Genomic DNA, 18,711 nt, shown 5'->3' on the forward strand with positions numbered 1-18,711 from the left:
TTAAGGGGAGATCTAATCGAAACTTACAAGATAATACATGGCTTGGAAAGGGTGGACACTAGGAAATTGTTTCCGTTAGGCGAGGAGACTAGGGCCCGTGGGCACAGCCTTAGAATTAGAGGGAGTAAATTCAGAACAGAAATGCGGAGACATTTCTTCAGCCAGAGAGTGGTGGGTCTGTGGAATTCATTGCCGCGGAGTGCAGTGGAGGCCGGGACGCTAAGTGGCTTCAAGGCAGAGATTGATAAATTCTTGATGTCACAAGGAATTAAGGGCTACGGGGAGAATGCAGGTAAGTGGAGTTGAAATGCCCATCAGCCATGATTAAATGGCGGAGTGGACTCGATGGGCCGAATGGCCTTACTTCCACTCTTATGTCTTATGCAGTATCACTGCATAATGATGAGGTTGAATTTCTCGGCAGAGATCTTTTAATTGTCCATTGAGAAGTTGCGTGCAGCCTTGCTTCATTACTGATTGTACACTCCTGGCCAAAGTTTCTTGATGATTTAGTTGTGGATGTTATTGAAGCCTTGCTTCAATTAACTTTGTTTTCTGGCATTTGGCTTGCATTTTATCGACAGTGTTCTCAGGCATTTCCTGGTTTCTAAAAGATAACTTGTGTTTTGTTTCAGCTGCATTTGCCTTCATTGTTTTGAAAGATACCTGCTCCATTTCTGAACTGGTCATTAAAGATCTGAAAACAAATGTTGCATCTAAGATTGCTAAATATGCTATTCCTGATCACATTCTGGTGAGTGGCCTCCCTTGCTTCTCCAAGTTTACTGTTAACAGTCAATGAACATCAACCTCACACAATATATGCATTAACTCTAGTATGTGATGGAATGTTGAAATTGAATGGGGAGTGAAGTGTTTTAAGCTACACTGCAGGGCCAGTTTTTGTTCTTAGTTAAGAATGAAGGACAAAAGAAATCGAAGTAGACCATATGGCCTTTTAAGTGTACTCAATCATTCAATACAAAATTGGCTAATCTTCTGTCTCAACTGCATTTTATCATCTATCCTCCCACCCCATGTACCTAGACTCTGAGAGACTGAAAATGTCTCTCCTAGTCTGAAATGTGTTAAAAATAAAGAGGATCCACAATCCTCTGGGACAGTGGCTTCCAAAGATTTGCAACATTTTGAACGAAGGGGTTTCTGTTCATGTTAGTACAAAATTATTGCTTCCATATTTTGAGACAGTGCCTAGAGTCCCCAGTCAGGAGAAATAAATGTCTCAGGCATGAATCTTTGCTCCTGATGTGGGAGTGCCAAGTACTGGAACATTCCCAGTTTGGTAAACCTACTTGGTAGAAAGTGCCCTGTGTGTCTAATTTTCAGTGTAAGAGATAAAGCTCCATTCCCATGGCAACTTAGAGATCGCCAAAATGGTTAGCTATCTGAAAGGCTGATCTCATAAACTGAGACTTAGGCCCAGCCACAAACAAGAAAAGGTCACACCCTCTCATCCCTCACACACTTTTCAATTCTCATTCATGCTCACTCACAGCACAACCACAACAATTCATATCCCAACTACCTACTCACCCCCTCTCCTCTCTTATGGCTCCCTAAAAAAACCCACACCAATTTATGGCTCTCTATCCACACTCAGTGGCTGTTTGTAGTCCTATAAATACCAACATTGTGCCAACTCATGTCACCCCCACCCATCTGACAAAAGTGCACTGGAGAGCTACTTGTAGGAAAATCTATAAATCCTTCTTCAGTACTGATTGTCGTAGCTAGGACAAATGCTGAGATGAAGTAAAATTCTAAATGCCTATGGATGTCTTCAACATGTTATCAAAAACACTGATTTAAAGAAAGAAACACTATATTTAAATTCCTTCAGCAACTTAATCCCTTATAAAAACAAGCATTTATAATCTAGATCACAGATTCCAGATCTTTTAACCGTTTGGAAATGTCAATCAAACTGTGAACCAACATACATTTATTAGTCATGTGATACAATCCTAGAACAATAGCTCTAAGTCTTATATCAACATGTCGAATTAGGTATAAAGCTTTTTTTAAAAAAAAATCAGTAAAGATAAGGAGATTTAAATGCATTTACAACTTGTAAGTTCCTTGACAGTTTGACACAATCAATAAATGTATCCAATTTTGACACACATCCATGTCACTTCTAATAATTCCAGATGGCACATTACCCCTAAAGATGTCCCTGGACCTTTCTAACTAAGTACCCTACCTTTGGACCTACTGAAAATGTAAAGTTCACAAGTTTCATTTTTGACCCTGCACTCATAAAAACTGGATTTGGTTGAAGGCATCTGCATTTTAATATATTGAGCCCTCTTCATGAACCACAAATGCACCTGATACAAGCAGCCCTTGTGCCTCCACCTCCCAACTGTGAAACAAACAGTAGATGGAAAAAGTGTGGATTGCAGATGCTGGAGATCAGAGTTGAAAATGTGTTGCTGGAAAAGCGCAGCAGGTCAGGCAGCATCCAAGGAACAGGAGAATCGACATTTCGGGCATAAGCCCTTCCTCAGGGCTTATGCCCGAAATGTCGATTCTCCTGTTCCTTGGATGCTGCCTGACCTGCTGCGCTTTTCCAGCAACACATTTTCAGCAACAAACAGTAGATGCCATGCTCAGGGACATGGCTTCTTCAATTTGCACAGTGGCCATTTTGACTAATCCAGAAACGCTTGCCGTCCCCAGGAAAATTTAGGCCTTAGTATTAACCTTGTATCAATCTTTTTCAGAACCTTATGTGTTTCAACTGAGATCCCTTCTTATTCTTCCAATCTCCAGAGAATATAGGCCAAATTCATGCAGTCTCTTGTCATAGGACAATGCTGTCCTTACTTGAATAAATATTGTGAAACTTCACTGTACTGTTCCCTATACAAATATATTCTTTATGAAGACAAAAACTACACACGGTATTTCAGGTATGGTTTTGCCAAAGCCCTGTATACCTTTTGTAAGCTTTCCTTACACTTGTATCTCAATCACCTTGCAATAAATGATAAATTGCAATTTACCTTTATAATTGCTTGCTGAAAATACTCTGTATTCCCTATGAATACATTTAAGTCCCTCTGAACATCAATATTTACAAATTCTGTGTCATTCAAAACAAAAAACCTTATTACTTACTCTTACTATTAAAGTAAGTAATTAGGGTGGGGGGACCTGGGTCTGGAAGGGATGCTGTTCAGAGGGTCGGTGCAAACCCTCAGAGGGTCGGTGCCTCTTTCTGCACTGTAGGGTTTCTATGCCTTCCATGGCAGCTGTAAGCATTTATGTGGTGGTCAGGGAGCATTTAACTAGACAGGAGATGGTGGGCGGCAATATTGCCACCTCCTGCCTCCAACCCGAATAAGTCAGTGGTGGGAAAGCCCATGGACAGCCTTTTTAACCTCTGACAGGTTGAGACATCATGAACCCATGGTGGATGTGGGAGTTGATGTGCAGGGGGCACAATAAGGAAATCTTTTCAGGGTTCCTTGTCAGATCCGTTTTGGTGGAAGGATTCTAAGTCAAAGAATTCAGCATTGGGAAGATTGGGTCTGCTGAGAGCATGCACCCCCTTACTGCCAACACTCCTGTCCCTCCTCCATGACACTCACACCATGACATCCATTATCATTCACAAGTGGCCATGGGACTGAGCAATATTATTGACCTTGGTAGGTGTTATGACTGCCACTGCCTCCCAATGGGTTGTTGCTGTACATTGCTGCCAGCCCCTGATCAGTCCTTGGTTCCAGTTAAGTGCCTGTGTGGCACTAAAAGGAGATGCAGGGCTCTGGCCAGCTATTCAGTTGGAGAGTAAGACTCCTATCATTGTCATTAAATATCACCTTTGTATCTCTGTGTAGCTTCTTAGTAATCTCCTTACAGTTTACTTTCCCAGGTAAAAACAGGGTAAAAACTAGGTTTACTTTCCCATCCAAATTTGTATTGCATTACTTTTGGTCTCTTTACTTAAGTCACAAATATAGTTTGGAAGCAACTAAAGCCCCTTCAATGATCTTTACACTCCACTAGTCCATGCCTGCCAATTTGAAAATGCCCCATTTATACCTACACTTTTCTTCCTCTCTGTTAAATAATCCTCAAATCCATGAGCTTTTATCTTGTGTACTAAACCTGGTTCCCCTCAAAAAGCATTGATGTATTTATCAAACATGATCTTTTAAATCCTTCCTTGTAAAGATTTATGTGGAGTAGTGGAAGTGTTGTGGCTGATAAACAGACTGACAGGATGGACTTGTCACTATTTTCATACCTTCACACTCTTCTTTGGGAAGAATTGTTTGAAGTACTGTGCAAATTCACAGGCTAATTGATAATCTGACAGGCCACAATATAAAAACTCATTCCAAGCACTACCGCTGTTAGGTGGTAGTGTGGGGGGTTATAAATAAAGAAATGGAAATAAAGTATAAAACAGCAGATTTAGCATATCTTAAAAAAAACTCCTTCCATGGTCTTAATCATATTTTCTTAGCTGAATAGATGATAATTTTTCTGTGGCAGGAGGGTTAATGAAAGTTTTTGAAGTCTCTACCTGCTAGGATTATTTGGAGCAAATTTTAAATCCTACCCATTCTGAGTCAGGCAAGAATATTATAATTGAGCTCAAGGCTTGTTTCTTCGCTGTGCTAATGTGGAGGCAATGCATAGGAGATGGAAAAGTTGGTAAAATCCAATGGAAGCAATAGGGGATTCCTGCCATAAATGTGGCTATGTGAGGTTATTGACAGAGTATGCTTGCTACAGGTCAGCCCCCTTTGCCAGTAATACCTCCACTTACCTCAACCTAATGATCCTTTTCTCATTAGCATCTCATCCAAGAGCCACAAAAATTCATTACTTAAGATGTGTATATGTTGGTGATGGAGAGGGGTACGAGGTTGGTGCTAAGTTTCTGCTTTTGCAATTGTCATGCATTAAACTATTGTCGCTCCATCAAAAGCAATATTTGCACAACCATTATTCTTTGTACAATAAAACATATAACTTACATTAACCAGAAAAAGCAACCTTCGTAATAAAGGTGCACAATTTAAAAGTTTAAGGTAGTTCACCTCAACTTGAAACTTCAACAGCACATTCCACTCTTCTTATATTTTCCTCCTACCAATCCCCAGTGATTCTTCGATGCTGGTAAAGATATCAACAGTGTATAGTTGAATATCTTCCTTCATTGAATGTTCAGTTGATCACCCTGAAGATCACCTGGGAGCAAGGGACTAGCTGAAACTGGTTGACAATTAAAGGCCTCAATTTGTCTTCACTGCCATGACATGTGGGGTAGTGTACAAAGGTCTTTTTAAAATCTGATTTCTTCAAAAGGCAGGGAGAAAGTGGAAGCATATTAATTACAGTCAAGGCAGATGGGCATGCATGTGTGAACTGGGGATACACCCGTCTCCAATAAGATATCATTTTTCCCCTCATTTTGTTTATCCCTGCTTGGTCTTCAAAGCCCAGGCTGTTCCCTAGGTTGCCTAATCTGTTTCCACCCTAAAAGCCAGAAATTTAACTGGTTTCAGATGCCATTGATAATCTCTGTGGGTCTTAATAAGATAACAGGACCATGAGACATAGGACAAAAAATTAGGCCATTCAGCCTATCAAGTCTGCTCCACCATTCAATCATAGCTGTTGAATTTCTCAACCCCATTCTTATTCTGTAATCCTTGATCCCCTTGATACTCAAGAACCTATCTCTCTCAGTCTTACATATACTCAATGACCTGGCCTCCACAGTCTTCTATGGCAATGAATTCCATAGATTCACCACTCTGGCTGAAGGCGTTTCTCCTTATCTCTGTTCTAAAAGGTCTTCTCTTTACTGTAAGGCTATGCCCTCAGGTTTTAGTCTCTCCTACCAATGGAAACATCTTCCCAACATCTATTGTACCCACCCCAACCAGGCCATTCAGTATTCTGTATGTTTCTGTTAGATCCCCCCACATCCTTCTAAATGCCATGGAGTATAGACTCAGAGGTTTCAAACGTTCTTCATATGTTAAGTTTTTAATTCCTGGGACCATTCTCATGAACCTTCTTTGAACATGCTCCAGGGCCAGTACATCCTTACTGAGATATGGGACCCAAAACTGCACACAATACTCCAAATGTGTTCTGACCAGAGCCTTATAGAGTTTCAGAAGTACATTCCTGCTTCTATATTAAGTCCTCTCAAAATAAATGCCATCATTGCATCTGCCTTCCTAATTACTGACTCAACCTGCAAGTTTACCTCGAGAGAATCTTGGACTAGAACTGCCAAGTCTCTTTGCACTTCAGACTTGTGAATTTTCTCCCCATTTAGAAAATAGTCCATGCCTCTATTCTCCTACCAAAGTGCATGACCTCACACTTTCAACATCTACTCTACTCACCCCAACCAGGCCATTCAGTATTCTGTATGTTTCAGTTGGATCCCCCCACATCCTTTTAAACTTTCCCACATTGTACTTCATTTGCCACTTCTTTGCCCTCTCTCCTAAGATTCTGATTAGATTCTCTACAGTGTGGAAACCGGCCCTTAGGCCCAAAACGTTCACACCATCCCTCCGAAGAGTAACCCAACCAGACCCATTCCCCTATCCTATATTTATCCCTGACTAATGCACCTAACACTGTGGGCAATTTAGCATGACCAATTTACCTGACCTGCACATCTTTGGATTGTGGGAGGAAACCGGAGCACCCAAAGGAAACCCACGCAGACACGGGGAGAATGTGCAAACTCCAAACAGGCAGGCGGGAATCGAACCCAGGCCCCTGGTGCTGTGAGACAGCAGTGCTAACCACTGAGCCACCATGCCGCCCCACAGTCCAAACCTGTCCAAATCCTTCTGCAGCCTTCCTGCCTCTTCAATGCTACCTGTCCCTCTACCTATCTTTGTATTGTCTGCAAACTTAGTGAGAATGCCCTCAGTTCCTTCAATTAGATCATTAATTATAAAGTGAAAAGTTGTGGTCCCAACACTGAGCTTTGCAGAACACCACTTGTCACCGGCTGCCATCCTGAGAAGGACCCTTTTATCTCCACTCTCTGCTTTCTGCCAGACAGCCATGTTTCTATCCATACTAGCACCTTGCCTCTAACACCATGGGCCCTATCTTACTCAGTAGCCTCTTGTGCAGCACCTTGTCAAAAGCCTTCTTGAAGTTCAGGTAGGTAACATTCATTGGCTCTCCTTGGTCTAACCTGCTTGTTACTTCCTCAAAGAATTCTAGCAGATTTGTCAGGCATGACCTCCCCTTGATAAAATCATGCTGACTTTACCCTACTTTACCATACACCTCCAAGTATTCAGAAATCTCATTCTTCACGATGGATTCCAGAAATCTGGGGTGTTAGTCCATCTGGTCCACGTAATTTCTCCATCTTCAGGCCATTAAGTTTTTCTTGCACTTTCTTCTTGGTGATGGCTACCATACTCGACCCCCCTCACTCTCTTGCATTGCTGGGACATTACTTGTCGTCTTTCAGTCTAGAGATCACACACTATTGGGTTCAGTTGGGTGGAACTGCCTGTTCATGAAGGGCTGAAAGTTGAACATCAGTGTGTTCTGTGGGCAAGCTTTTTACAAATCCATAGAAATCCTTTGGTACCATCTTTTGTTTTGGAGGTGGTGGGTTAGGGGCAAGCAGCATGCTTGTATACCAGCCCCATTGTGCAAGCACCTGACTCCAATGAACCTTGAGCAATCTCAAAAGTCCAAGTTGGGAAAATCCTGCTGCAAAGTTGGCAGTGAGGAGTAAATTCTTTACGTAGTGAGTTGTTGCCACCTGGCATCCTGCAAAGGGAGCTAATTACACTGCATAATCGTTCATAAGGTTACTATTGTCTGCACTTGAAATGCCTGATGTTACACGTAGTTGGAACAAGCAATTATTTGCCACCAAAGGCGTATCTACTTCTTCTATGGGTTTGGATTTCATTTAATTATTGTTTCCTATTTTCAGGTTGTGAAGCGACTTCCCAAAACCCGATCTGGGAAAATCATGAGGCGGGTGTTGAAGAAAATAGCCACTGATGATACTTCTAATCTGGGTGACCTCAGCACACTAGACGACCCTCAAATCATCTCAGAGATCATTGCAGCCTATACAAAGTATAAAAAAGACCACATGACCAGAAAATAAACAAGCAGTCAGCGTTCCTTAAATCATCCCAAAGTTTTGACACTCATAGAACCAACTGGTTGTATATTCTTAAAACGATACTTTTTCTGTATTGCACTTAAAAAAACCGAACAATGCTGACTTTAATTAACATTAATTCTGAATTGGTGCTAAAAGAAGAAATGATTCCTCCTTGTCCCTAATTTCCCCCTTGACCCTTCTCATGGAGACAATCACAATTACATTGGTCTAAGTGCCTGTAGTGTCCCAAAATCTGATCAACAGTATTCAGTCCATTTCTACAGTTGAGGTGGCTGATCTGCCAAGTCTATTTCTCACTCTGAAATGGCTATCTGTATTAGCACATTCCATCATATGTTGTTACGAGAAAATGATTGGGAAGCCTGACTGATGTTAAAAAATTCCCCTCATAACACATGGTATTATTCTACTGTGAGGCTTGTGTCATTCTCCTGCTAAAGGACTGATAGGGAATCAGAATTGAGATTTACTTGTCCTTGTCTACTTTACTGTCAAATATGGCATAAATTGTTAAAAAAATGAATTGAATTAATTCATAGAATCAGTGTGAATAAACTTCTGACTTGCTTTTAAAATGAAAGTAAACAGACTTTAGACATATACAACAAAGAATAACCGCAATAGCAGAGATTTTTTTGTATTTGTGCTCTTTTATGCTTGAAGTTTTCTGCTTATTATAGGCTGGCAAATGCAGAACTGGCCAATATGAAACAATATGTATTTGACCAAGGTTTGTTTGAACAAGTGTCTTGATCATCCAGGACATCTAGAACTCTGTTGTTTGTGTCTAAACACGCAGAAAGTCCCATAATTCATTTACCATCTCTGTACTTGCTGACCTACACTAACTGTCTTAATTGTAAAATTTCAATCCTGGTTTTCAAATTCCATCCTGATACTGCTCCTCCCTATCTCAGTAATCTCCCGCAGCTCCAAAACTCTGAGATATATTTATTCAGGGCATTCTCAGGATTATTCGGGTCTGATTTTCCCCCATTTCTTGCTGCCTGGACTTAACAGCAGAACCACAACACAGCAGATTGCAATACGATGTAAATACATGCATGTTCTAACCCAGTTAAACCAGGCGATGAAAACAGCAAAATAAAACAAAGAACTGCACATGCCGAAAATCTGAAACAAAAATCAAAAATGCTGGAGAAACTCAGCAGGTCTGGCAGCATCTGTGGACAGAAAACAGAGTTAATGTTCTTTAGAACAGAACATGGAATAGCAGTTTCTGATGTGTAGGGAAAATTATTCACTAGAAGACAAATGTTTTTGAACACAGCCCCCCAAATGCATATGTTTAGTGAGAGCTTTATTTCAGTCAACCATTTGCCATTAAATCCACAGTAGACATACAAGAGGCTGGAAGAGCACAGCAAACCAAGCAACATCAGGAGGTGGAGAATTCAACATTTCAGGTATAACCCTTCTTCAGGACTAAATGTGCGGGGAAGAGGGAGCTACAGCCAAAAACAAGCTCCCCTTGTTCACACAACCAACTGACACCCAATTAAATCTTAATTAGTAATTAAGAGTTAATTAATCTGTTCCCTCATTCAATTGCATCTTTGGTATCCTTCAAAACACATAAGGCTAAAATTATATTTTTCTTCTTAAATAAATCTATATAATTTTTAAAAGACCTAACAAAATATACAAAAAGACAGCATATTACATTCTCTTCTGTTTCTCTGTGCATTAAAAGCTCCATTGTCCTTTTCCAGCATGTTAAATAGTTTCTTAGTGCCTTTCTTTGTAAAACAATCGATCGGATAGCTGATTGCTGCTATCCACCCATTTCAATTTAGAAATTTCTCCATTCTCCAGCATGTTTTAAAACTGCAATATTGATCTTTAGACATTTTTCATTTACACATTTCATTGAATGTACATTATCCCAGTGACTTATCAATGTAGCTCTCAGTGGTATTGCTATTCATTTACTTGAATTTTTTCAATATTGTTGAAAATAAAACTGTCATCTTTCAGCTCATCAAGAGCAAGAGTTCCTGCCACTAAAAGTACATGTACACTTTACTACTCTTTTGAACTTTTTAGCTTCCCCAGCTAAAGGACAACATTTATCTCAATTTTCTATGAGAAAATTATAAAGCCTTCTGCACTTGAGAACCCATCTCTGAGAGTTTCATAACAAACATCACTACAAATAAGTGTCATGTTCCTGGCTTCTCCCAATGATACAAATTTCGAAACACAATTATCCATTTTTAATTTTTTTTCAATGTTTTGTTTGCCTGAATAATATGTTCCATCTTGCGATTTCTTAAGTTGTACTTAACACTAATACTTCAAAACTGGCAGCTGGTCTTGTTTGGTTGCCCAGTCAATTTAGCTGTTAAAATAAACTTCACAATTCCTTTATTTCAGTTTTGGAAGGTACTGCATCTCCTTGCATCTTTGATTCATAACAATGGTGTGATCATTTTCCTAATAAGGTTATTATTAATTTTATTAACTTGTCTTCTGTCATTGTTTGTGGCAACAATGACTTCTTGATCACATGGTGGTTTTCCTGGTTTTTACTACATGCTTCACCTAGTTAAACTATGCCTTCTATCTTGTCTTCTATCTCCTGGAGTGCAGCAGTTTGATCTTCCCTGTTTTTATTAGAATTCCTTTCAATGGTTTCTGATCTCTCTTTGGGGGCCACTATTTGAGCTTACCCAGCATTTTTTTGCCATGCATCATTGTACTTTATGCTTCCAACATCCTGCCCTTCATCATGTACATTCATTCAGCTTTTATATTTTCCAGCAGCCTTCCTGCTCTACTTATAATAGTCACATTTCTGCATAAACAAATCTCTTCTAGTAAATATTTGACTTTTGTATCTACTTTGGCTGTTATCCTTTTGGACCAACAGCCCCAAATTGACCATCAGAATTAATTTGTCCATCGCTGAATTGTCGATTATGACAGGAAAACACAATCGATCAATGAGGGCTCCTTCCTGGAGCCTATTGGGAAATTAGTAGGGTTTAAGTCAGCAGTCTTCTCATATGGTGAAGGGCCTTCCTACTACTGGCAAAATGCCTGGGGAAATCGGAAAATTGGCCACGAAATAGCTTAGTTGGGCTGCAGGCAGAGGCTGGAGCTTATTCTAAAGAAATAGAATTCAAGAGCTGAGCATTAAGTTATATTCAACTTCAATTTTCATGGTCAGACTATGCTTCGACTAATGTCACTGCTTGGGAATATAGCACTTCGGTACTGCAAGATGACAGTGTGTATCTGTCTTCAGCAATACTTAAAACGATTGTGCTCTCTTCTGGTCTCTGTATTAAAATCACTGGTTCGCTTACTAGCATCCAAACTCTTATTACTATCGACATCGACTGTGCAGACAGCCAAAAGAACACTATATTGTCATCAAAACTGGAACCATAAAAACCTGTGCCACAGTTACACAGATAACGAAGAAACAAATGAAATAACCAAATTACAAAATGCCAAAATAAGTAACATAGTTCAAACAAAACCAAAGGAAATCTTGCCAATTAAATCTGAATGCAATCAATGTTTGAAAGCAGCTGGTTTGGCAGTGTGGCCTGAATTTTCATGTCTTAGTCAGGAAAGTAGGGTCGGGAAAATTCTCGACTGCAATTTGACTTGGAAGAAAATACAGCAGATTAGTTTAGATTTAGATTACTTACAGTGTAGAAACAGGCCCTTCGGCCCAACAAGTCCACTCCGAACCGCCGAAGCACAATCCACCCAGACCCATTCCCCTACATTTACCCCTGCCCGTAACACTACGGGCAATTTAACATGGCCAATTCACCTAACCATGTTTGGATTTTTGATCCAGTGAGGTGAGTGTTGACGCCCTGGAAATCATTCAGGGGTAGCTGCATGTGAGGCCAAATGTCTGAAAGGCTGAAATAAAAGCAAAACAAAAGCACACCTGATGTTGGAAAATTGGAATAAAACAATAAAAGCTGGAGAAACCCAACAGGTCAGGCAGCATCGACAGAGAGAGAAACAGAGTCAACAATTCAAGTCCAATATGACTCTTAGAGTCCCCAAACCCTTCCTATTCATATACCCATCCAAATGCCTCTTAAATGTTGTAATTGTACCAGCCTTCACCACATCCACTGGCAAATCATTCCATACACATACCACCCTCTGCGTGAAAAAGTTGCCCCTTAGGACTCTTTTATATCTTTCCCCCCTTTCAAGTTTCACAACATCTTTCTGATAGGAAGGAGACCAGAATTGCACGCAATACTCCAACAGTGGCCTAACCAATGTCCTGTACGGCCGCAATATGACCTCCCAACTCCTGTACTCAATACTCTGACCAATAAAGCTCTTCAGAGCTTTGGTAATCCAGGACTTGCAATGAAGAATACAAAACCACAACCAGCCTGAAAACCCGTTTCTCTCACACCCACTCATCCTCCACACTGTCTTCATTACCTCCATATAGAGACAGAGATGCACAGTATGGAAACAGGCCCTTCAGTCCAATTCATGCCTCACATCAAAGTCTTGATAATTGCTTGAAACTGTTAATCAAACTGTAAACTTACCCCTCTGTACAAATTATAAGTGAGTTGTGTAGCACAAATTACATAATGATGCCTTAACAGTTTGACAATTTAATAAATGTATCCATTTGCCAGTATTTGGCCCATACCCCTTCAAACCCTATTCATATATCCATCCAGTTGCCTTTCAAATGTTGTAATTGTATCAGCCTCCACCATTTTCTCTGACAGCTCATTCAATACACTTACCATCCTCTGCATGAAAAAGGTTGACCCTGAAGTCCCTTTAAAATATTTCTCCTCTGATCTTAAAGTTATGCTCTCTAGTTTTCGACTCACCTACCCTGAGGAAAAGACCTTGACTATTCACCTTATCCGTACCCTTCATGATTTTATAAACTTCTATATGGTCACCTTCAGCCTCCAATGCTCGAGGGAAAATAGTTCCAGCCTATTCAGCCTCTCCCTATAGCTCAAACCCTCCAACCCTGGCAACATTTTTGTTAAATTTTTCAAGTTTCACAACATCCTTTCTGTAGCAGGGAGATGAGAATTGCATGCAATATTCCAAAAGTGGCCTAACCAATGTCCTGTACAGCTGCAACGTGATCTCCCAACTCCTGTATTCAGTACACTAACCAATAAAGGCAAGCATACCAAACACCTTCTTTACTATCCTGTCTAGCTGGTACTCCACTTTCAAGGGACTATGAACCTGCACTCCAAGGCCTTCTTGTTTGGCAACATTCCTCAGTACCTTACCATTAAGTGTGTAAGTCCTGCCATGCTTTGCCTCATCAAAATGCAGCACCTCACGTTTATCTGCCACTCCATGCCCCATTGGCCCATCTGATCAAGGTAACCATTACACCACCAATTTTGGTGTCATCTGCAAACTTACTTACCATACCTCCAATGTTCATATTCAAATCATTTACATAAATGACAAAAAAAAGTGGATCCAGCACCATGGCACCATATACCAACGTATGCTACCTAACTTCTCATACCTTCCATGCCGACTGCTACTCCTACTTCTTGGCCTCAGACTCTTAAGGCCAACCTAAACTCTGTATCCACCTCATTTCCCCTCATACCTTCCAAAGCAACCTATGCCCCCAAGCCCAGTGGCCTTTATAGCTTCTGTGTTAACTTAGTGATAACTCAAGCTAAACCATATATCCCACACACCATATGTTGCCCTTACACCCTCCATATTGACTCAAGTAAAATGTTGATATAAAGTTTTTATTAATTACTATTTTGATTAAAAATCATTTCAATTGTGAATATCTGTTCACTACATTTAAATTCCTTCTACCACTTTATCACTTGTAAAACCAGGCATTTTTAATAATTGCCTCACATCAAAGTCTTGATAATTGCTTGAAACTGTTAATCAAACTGTAAACTTACCCCTCTGTACAAATAATAAGTGAGTTGTGTAGCACAAATTACATAATGATGCCATAACAGTTTGACAATTTAATAAATGTATACACTTTTATTATGCAGACTGACATTTACTCTTAACAAACCCAAATGGCACTTTACCTCTTCCAAAGAACATCTAACCACTCCCAAAAACGTCCCTGGATGTATCCAAAAAGTTGCCTTCTCTCTTTAAAAGGGCATCCTATCTTTCCAAAGAACTGCAATACATTTAGACCTTGTCCTGAATTTTTAACATCCACATATTGTGACTTGGACATCCCATGAACAAAAATTGGATCCGTTCAAACACAGCTGCAATATTAACACCAAATATGCAGTTTGCCTCCATAAACTACAGGCTTGCAGTATAGAACAGCAGCAGACAATTCAGCCTGTGAAGCCTGTTTGCCATTCAGTACAATTGTGGCACATGGAACACTTCATTGCGAGCATGGTTTTATGAAGACAAAATCCTGTTAACTAATTTGGTAGGGTTCTTCAAAGATATAAAAAGTTAAGTAGATAAATGGGAAATCCTATGGATGTATATCTGGAAAGCAGTTGATAAGGTGCTGCAAAATACATTAATAGAGTTAATTTATTAGCTTGGCTAGAGGCTTGGCTAACCAACAGAAAGCAGAGTCAGAATAAATGTGTCTTTTTCAGGTTGCCAAGATCTAACTAGTGCCACAGAGTTTTGTCCTTGGGCCGCAACTATTTACAATGTGCATTAATTACTTTTATGCAGGGATAGAAGGTACGAAAGCTAAACTTGCAGATGACACTAAAATAGATAGAAAAGTATGTTGCAGTAAAGAAATGAAAAAAAATTACAAATGGATATTTGTAGGTTAGGTGAATGGGCCAAAATTTGGCATGTGGTGTTCAACATGGATAAATGGGAGGTTATTCATTTTGGACAGAAGAATAGAAAAAAACCTCATTATCTAAATGGAGGGAAAGCCCAGAATGCTTTGTTGAGAGGGACCTGGGTGTTCTAGTGCATGAAAACTAGTACAGCAGGTAATAAAGAAGGCAAATGGAATTTTGGCATTTATGGCTAAAAGAATAGTGTATTAAAGCAGGGAAGTGTTGCTGCAATTGTACAAAGCATTAGTAAAACCGCACCTGGTGTACTGCATGCGGTTTTGGTCCTCTCACTTGAGGAGGGATGTAGTTGCATTGGAAGCAGTGCAGAGAAAATTGACTAGATAGACAAGGTAGATAAAAATCATCTATTTCCACTGGTTGAAGATTCTAGAACCAGGGTGCATAGTCTAAGAATTATAGCCAGACCATTCAGGAGAGAGGTTAAAAAGGACTTCTACATGCAAAGAGTTGGAACTTTCTTCCTCAAATGGTGGTCAATGTTAATTCTATTAAATTTAAATCTAAGATAGACATTTTTTATTCAACAAGAATATTGGATCAAGGCAGGCTTATGAGATTAGGCCATAGATCTGCCCATGAACTTACTGAATGGTGGAGAAGGCTCAAGGGGCTGAATAGCATAGTCCTGTTCCTATGTTCTTAGAGTTCCAGAGATGAGGGTTTGACTGATGAAGAGAAATTGAGCGGTTTGGACATATTTTCTCAAACATTTCAAAGAATAAGAGGAGATCTAATAGACGTATGCAAGATGCAGAGGGAGGAGAAATTATCCCTCTCAAAAACATCATGAATCTGCGGAATTCACTACCTCAGAGTGGGGCGGATGCTGAGACACTGAGTAACTTTAAGGTGGAGACAGATTTTTGATTAGTAAAAGATTGAAGGATTATGGAGAGTAGGCAAGAAAGTGAAGTTTAGGACAAGATGAATTCAGATGTGATTGTATTGAATAGTGGGGGGACCTAAGGAGCAAATCTTTCACATAAAGGGTAGTGTAGGAGTAGAAGCAGGCCAATTAGCTATCAAGCAGGCCAATTAGCTATTCCCATTCATGAGTGGGAATCTAGGGAAGACATTGGGAGGCCCCTAGCAGAAATATTTGTATTATGTAGAGACGTGGGTGAGTTGCCGGAGGACTGGAGGATGGCTAATGGTGTGCCTTTAATTAAGAAAGGATACAAGGAGAAGTCTGAGAACTATAGCCTGGAACTATAGAACATACGTCTAACTTCAGTGTTGGATAAGTTATTGGAGGGGATTCTGAGAGGTAGTATTTATGGAGGCAAGGATTAATTCAGGATAGTCGGCATATATTCGTGCATGGGAAATGGTTTCTCACAAATTGAGTTTTTTGAGAGCAAAGTGGTAAATGGACTTTAGTTTGGATAAATGTGAGGTGTTGCATTTTGATAAGATGAACAAGGGCAGGACTTATACAGTTAATGGTCGGGCTCTGGTGGAGCGTTGTTGAAAAGAGAGACCTAGGGCTTCAGTTACATAGCTCTTTAAAAGTTGCATCACAGGTAGACAGGTGGTAAAGAAGGCATTTGGCACATTTGCCTTCGTTGCTCAGACCATAAAGTATAGGAATTGGGACGTGATGTTGCGATTGTACGGACATTGGTGAGGCCACATTTGGAGTACGGTGTACAGTTCTGGTTACTCTGCCACAAAAAGGATATCACTAAATTGGAGAGGGTGCAGAAAAGATTTTACAAGGATATTACCATGACTGGAGGGTTTGAGATACAAGGAGAAGCTGCATAAGCTGGGACTTGTTTAACTGGAGCATAAGAGGTTAAGGGGTGACTTTATAGATGTATATAAAATCATGAGGGGCATAGATCAGGTGAATAGCAAAGGTCTTTTTCCCGAGGTTAGGGGAGTTCAAAACTAAAGGGTATAATTTTAAGGTAAGAGGGGCGGGATTTAAAAGGGATCTGAGGGGCAACTTTTTCACACAGATGGTGGCTTGTATGTGGAATAAACTGCCTGAGGAAGTGGTAGATGCAGGTACAGTTACAACATTTAAAAGACATTTTGACAGGTACATGAATAGGAAAGGTTTAGAGGGATAACCGTCAAATGTAGGCAAATGGGAACTAGTTTAGTTTGGGAAACTTGGAAGTCATGGATGTGTTGAACTGAAGCGCCTGTTTCTGTGCTGTATGACATCATGACTCTGAGATCATGGCTGATCTCATAATTCTCCATTCCATTTTCTTGCCTTTTCCCCATAACCCTTGATTCCCTTTCTTCAAAGTTCTCCAAATTTGCATTGGATAGGCATATGGAGGATAGTGGGCTAGTGTAGGTTAGGTGGGCTTGGATCGGCGCAACATCGAGGGCCAAAGGGCCTTTACTGCCCTGTATTCTTCTATGTTCTATAACACAGGCCAAGTTTGTCCATTCTGTCTTCATAGGACAGTTCCGCCATCCCAGGAACAAGTCAGGTAAGAAGACTACAAGTGTACACTGTACTCCAGGTGCAATGCAACCTAGACTCTGTACAACTGAAGCAAAACTTAACTTCTCTTGTACTCAAATCTTCTTGCAATTAAAGCTAACATTTGATTAGCTTTCCTAATAGCTAGCTGTAGTTGCATGTTAACCTTATTGACAAGCACACCTAAGTGCCTTTGTACATCTACACTTAGCAACCTCTCACCATTTAGGCAATACTCTGCATGTCTTTTCCTCCTCCCAAAGTAAATGACTTCACAGTTTTTCCACATTGTATTCAATTTGCCATGTCCTAGCCATTTCACTCAGTCTCCCCAAATTTTCCTGATGGCATTTTATGTCATCCTCATAACACACATTCTGACTTAGCTTTGTATTATCTGCAAATTTCAAAATATTACATTTGGTCCCCAACTCCAAATCATTGATATTGTGAACATCTGGGCTCAACTACAGATCCTGTACCTGACTTGAAACAGCATGCCAATATGAGAATGGCCTAGTTATTTCTACTCTCTATTTTCAGTTTGTTAGTCAATCACTAATCCAGTACCTCTCATTACATATTTTTCTAACAAACCCCCGAGGGACCCACCCATATTCTCTCTCATCTTCCAGTGAAAATGTCAGGTACCAGATCTGGGGACTGGACTTTTGGAATTGAAGTTCTGATGCTACATTGGCTGAGCTGGAGAACCTCTCTGTATATCTGAAAGTTCAGGCTTGTAACAGTGAGAGCTTGACAGCATTTTAGAATCAGAAAAGGATTTGACTGACTACACTATGCTTTGCCTCATTGAGGGGAAACATAATGCATTTCTGTTTTGTTGGGGTGTTTGCTAGCAAGAGAGTGAGGAAATAAGAGGATGGGTCGGAAATGCTCATGTTAGTGTTGCAACCTCAACATCAGTTACCTTTCTGATTAAGTTAAAAATCGCACAACACCAGGTTATAGTCCAACAGGTTTAATTGGAAGCACACTAGCTTTCGGAACGACGCTTCTTCATCAGGTGATTGTGGAGGACTCGATTGTAACACAGAATTTCTAGCAAAAAATTTGCAGTGTGATGTAACTGAAATTATACATTGAAAAATTGATTGTCTGTTAAGCCTTTCATCAGTTAGAATACAGTGATAGTTTCACTTCTTTCATGTGTAAATCACAAAACCCTTTTTTTAAAAGTTGCACTCTCGGGTTAGCTGTTAACAATGGTGATA

General features: G+C 40.1%; 1 long non-coding RNA gene across 3 annotated transcripts in view; it reads left to right on the plus strand.

The window, feature by feature from the left end:
• Nucleotides 1–10,573, plus strand: part of LOC122553020 — a 15,805-nt gene extending 5,232 nt beyond the window's left edge. For 2 of the 3 annotated variants that reach the window (XR_006312594.1, XR_006312593.1), the window contains exons 2-3: nt 636–754; nt 7,982–10,573. This is a non-coding gene — a long non-coding RNA (uncharacterized LOC122553020). Of the gene's footprint in view, nt 1–310; nt 755–7,981 lie in introns of those variants that run through there. The other variant, XR_006312592.1, reaches the window with a different exon arrangement.
• The last annotated feature ends 8,138 nt before the right edge of the window (nt 10,574–18,711 follow it).

Source organism: Chiloscyllium plagiosum, chromosome 9 (assembly GCF_004010195.1).
Source record: "Chiloscyllium plagiosum isolate BGI_BamShark_2017 chromosome 9, ASM401019v2, whole genome shotgun sequence".
NCBI lineage: Eukaryota > Metazoa > Chordata > Chondrichthyes > Orectolobiformes > Hemiscylliidae > Chiloscyllium > Chiloscyllium plagiosum.